Source organism: Pomacea canaliculata, linkage group LG9 (genome assembly GCF_003073045.1).
Source record: "Pomacea canaliculata isolate SZHN2017 linkage group LG9, ASM307304v1, whole genome shotgun sequence".
In the NCBI taxonomy this organism is placed as follows: Eukaryota; Metazoa; Mollusca; class Gastropoda; order Architaenioglossa; family Ampullariidae; genus Pomacea; species Pomacea canaliculata.
In genome coordinates this window covers 26,659,089-26,663,314 of record NC_037598.1, presented here as the reverse complement: position 1 = coordinate 26,663,314, position 4,226 = coordinate 26,659,089, and positions in this window count along the sequence as shown.

Genomic DNA, 4,226 nt, shown 5'->3' with positions numbered 1-4,226 from the left:
GGTCGGTGAGTCCGGCTACAATAATATCTTTACGGACCCATATTGTCATAATAGCCTTACTGGTCCACATTTTAATGATAGTTTAACTGACCCACATTCGTTACAGTAATTTTTATTTTACATTAACATTTCTCTTGCCCTTAACAAACACACGGAGGAAGGGGGAGGGAATCGGTGTTTTACACGGAGCCAGCAACTAAGACTACATCACGGCAAGGCAGCCAGTCCTGTAAACAGATGCCACATGCAGAGAAAGAACAGTGTGCCCGATATGAGAGCTGAACCCAGGACAGCCACCCTCACAGTATTGGTAACAGGCGCTAACCGTTGTGCCACCCGTACAATCATAAGGGTATGGTACACACTGGCATGCTTCTTTTGATAAAACAAGGATGTTGTAGTCTTTTTTTTTTTACTAAAGCCTGACTTTTTTCATAACTTTTTCTGCTTAATCTCTCTCTGTTTACCACCAACCACAGTCATGAAACAGTGTCAGACAAGAGTATTGTCGATCTCTCGCCAAGAATCGAACTCCCCTTGAGGTATGCAGACGCTGGGTTTTCTAGTGTTGCTGAATGGATTAGCAGACATTTTCGTGGTATATATATATATTTTTTTTATCAAACCCAAAAATAAAGCGTGAGTTGTATGTGTTTAGCTTTTTTCATGCTATTTTTATTTAAATTTGACTTGTAGTTACTCCTTAGCAGACAATCAAACACCCACTCGCGCAGTGATATCAAAGAAAAATAGTCCCACTATACACATCTCTTTGCAAGCTGTAATAATTTGAACCTAGAAGTTTCATGTGTTTCTCTAATGTTAAATTTAATTTTGTAGCATGCACAGACCATTGGTTCTCGCTGAGAGTTCGGTTCTGTCCTTACAACACCTCGCTGGGAGTTCGATTCTTGGCGAGAAGTCCTATCTTGCTACAGCGCCACTGGACACACCCACCCCGCCCTTTCTGGTCATTGTTTCCCTAAGTGGCTCAGCAGGCACCTGCGTAACTTCTGATGTAACAATGATCGACCCTGTAGCCGCGGTTGGGCAGCTCAAGGCCAATGCAGTTCCTAATGCAAGCAACTCTTATGCCAGCATCGCTATAAAGAGAAAATTCCCCTCTTGGCGCCCCTTAAAACAGTGTCGGGTAGGATCGCTTCACATGTTGATTGTGAAGAAAACGAGATACCCGACAAACTGCATGGTGATCTGTAGCTGGGTGTTTAAGTGTTTTTTAAAAAAAATACTACTAGTTTTTCTAATGGGTTACAACAATGAAAGGGCTTTTATGCATAGTCTGTTCGTTTCATCCTTTTTTGCCAAAAGACCCTAGCACACTTCTTAAAACACACCCCTATTGATTGGTAAAATACGCTGTTACTGGTCCTTAAGACCATTCTGGGATTTGGAACAAACTAGCTGATAGTATAAAGGGAGAAACTTTTACCCTAAAATACCCAACCTCCATGAAGTCGGGTATTTTGGGCAGACAGAAAGAAATAAATAAAATGTTTGTAGGGATAGATTTTCTGCCCTTCTTTAGGTTGACTCTTTGCACCACTGAAACCCCTTGGGATGCAAGTTCTCATTTGATGTCAAGTTCTGACATCCCAACAGTTAAGTGACCGCCTTGCAGGAGTTAAGGGATCTATGTGCTATTAATTTGATGGGAAGGTTTTATTGTCCCATAGATGAAGGGCCTCGGAAGCTCGCTGGTTTGAGCAATGGAGAAGAAATTGTCCAGAGCGGAAACGTTTGATAGAAGAAAAACTAGATGTTCTTGAAACCTTTAGCGATAGCGAAAACAGAGGGACGAGAGCGGTTGGGTCGGGTCTGCACCCTCAACAAGAAGAAAACGGGGCCAGGCCCCCTCAACAGAGACTTTCATGTCAGCCTCACTGTCTGAAGACTTGTTCTCTCTTGAACGTTTTCCCAGGTTCGATTTTTTTAAAGTCACCCAGCCAAAGAGAGGCTGGGTGTTCAACCCCGTCACGAGAAGCTGGGCCCATGGGACAAGATAAGAGTGTGAGCTGTTAATGTGAAAGAGATTGCATAAAGGGATGGTGCCATGAATAAATTGTGAAGGGCGATGCCATAACAATAAATGTACACGATGTTGATGGAAAATGGCATTATGAATAACGATGAAATAGAAATAAAAGTGCACTCTCTTGATGTGGAGTTGGTACCAAAGTGTAAAAGCTATGTACAGTAGGTGATCACAGTTATGGACTGTGTGAAAGACTGTGAAAGTGTGCTGTATATGTGAAAGGAAGGTATAATTCAATGCAGTTCTCTGCCATCACCATGCAACTGTCCTGAAGACATACTGCCAGCTTTCGGATGCAAATTGCTTTCCATCTCTTAAAAAAAGTTGTGAAGTAACTCTTTCCCAGCATGTGGCATCCTCAGAAGCAACTTCTCACTATAATCCCAATAGGTAGTGCCACAAAACACTGCACTGTTCTTAAATGAGTGAATAAACAAAGAGCAGTATAGTGGAACCTCGGTTAACGAACTTAATCCGTTCTGGAAAGCTGTTTGTTATCCGAAACAATTTTTTCCATAAGAAATAAAGGAAATAGATTTAATTGGTTCCCAGTCCCTGTTGACTCGCTAATATTTGAAAGTTACAGGCTATAAAGGTATTTGTTTTAATGAGAACAGTTATAATGCAATATAAATGGAGTTAAATAAACATAGAAACATTAACGAAAGCATTTAAACATCAGAAAACTTGTCGTTTTGACGGCGTGGTTGGAAGCAGGTGTGGGAGGAAGGGGTGGAATTACTGCTTTGATTCCCCCTCCATGAGCACACGTGACATTATAAAATCGGGGGCGACTTCCTTTTTCTGTAGCTTTGATGTTAAAGGAAAAAACTTGTCCAGTGTCTGTTCCTTCTGTCTTTTTTGTAAAACTCTTCTGTAATACATCACATTACGACAGACCCATGCCACCTTCATTCTTTGAAATCATTTCCTTTTTCAATTCATTGGTTGGCCACTTTCTTGTCATTACCTCACTATTATTAATTGTTCTTAATTAATCTTCTATGGAGCCATGATTGAGGATTATTTTATTAAAATAAAGCACAAAAATCACTAAATAAGAAGGATGCGCATAGATAAGGAGCGACTGATCGTAACTGTGTCTCTAGCGCGAATGATGACATGCTGGTCGGTCACGTGTGGTTCACGTGGCTGTTCGTTATCCGAAATTTTGTTCGCTATCCGAGACAAACTTTTAACGAAATTTTTGTTCGTTATCCGAAATATTTGCTATCCGAGGCGTTCACTAACCGAGGTTCCACTGTACCTAGTAGGTAGGATGGAACATACCTATGCCACACATTCCCACCTTTTGCAAGGCGACTCACCATCAGTTGGTCCCTACTGTCTAGGATACTTTACTGTTGTACATATTTTATCTCTGCATCCAGTGTTTATAAACATTTTTTTATTACAACTAGAGCATTTTTTTCTTGTTGTCCACTCCACCAGCAACAATATTTTCATGTTGAAAGATCTAAGATTTTAATTTAATTTACAACCTTTGTTTTAATCATGGCCTTTTCAGAGGCCACAACACCTTGTCTTGTTCTTAAGTGCAGTGCGCCCTTACGCTGGCGAGTCTTAAAGAACAATGTTACTCATCAACTACTTTCAGATATTACAAATGTCCCTTTCTGCTCCTCACCATCACATCTCACTTTCCATTCATGTTTGAACAGAGGCTGCTTTATGTCCTGTAAGTGCTTGTTTTTGTACAACAGGTGCCCCTGTTGTCTGTCCCTCTCGGGCCTTGCTCCTCATCTTTGAACACTTGACTGCCTTAGATTAAGTTATTTTTGCAGGTTGCCTCCAATGGGCTATCTTGTTCAGTGTCTTGTTCTCTGAGGCCATGCCTGAATAAAGTGTGTATTAAAGTATGGGTATACTGAAGATAAAGGGCAGCCAATTTGTGTGCATCTCATTAATTTAACTTATGTAAATAGAATTCATCTATGTGCACCTCTGTATGTTGTAATTATTGCATCCAGTCTCGCTCTTCTGGTCCTGTGCATGTCTGACACAGAGCAAATAGTGTTGCATGCGGTGTCTCAGCACTCTGATGTGTGAATTGGGCAACACTGACACTAGAGGTGGTTTGCAATGAACAGGATAAATCAACCCTGTCTTGCCAGTGCTGATACTGCAGAATAGCATCTTTACAACAATTCAA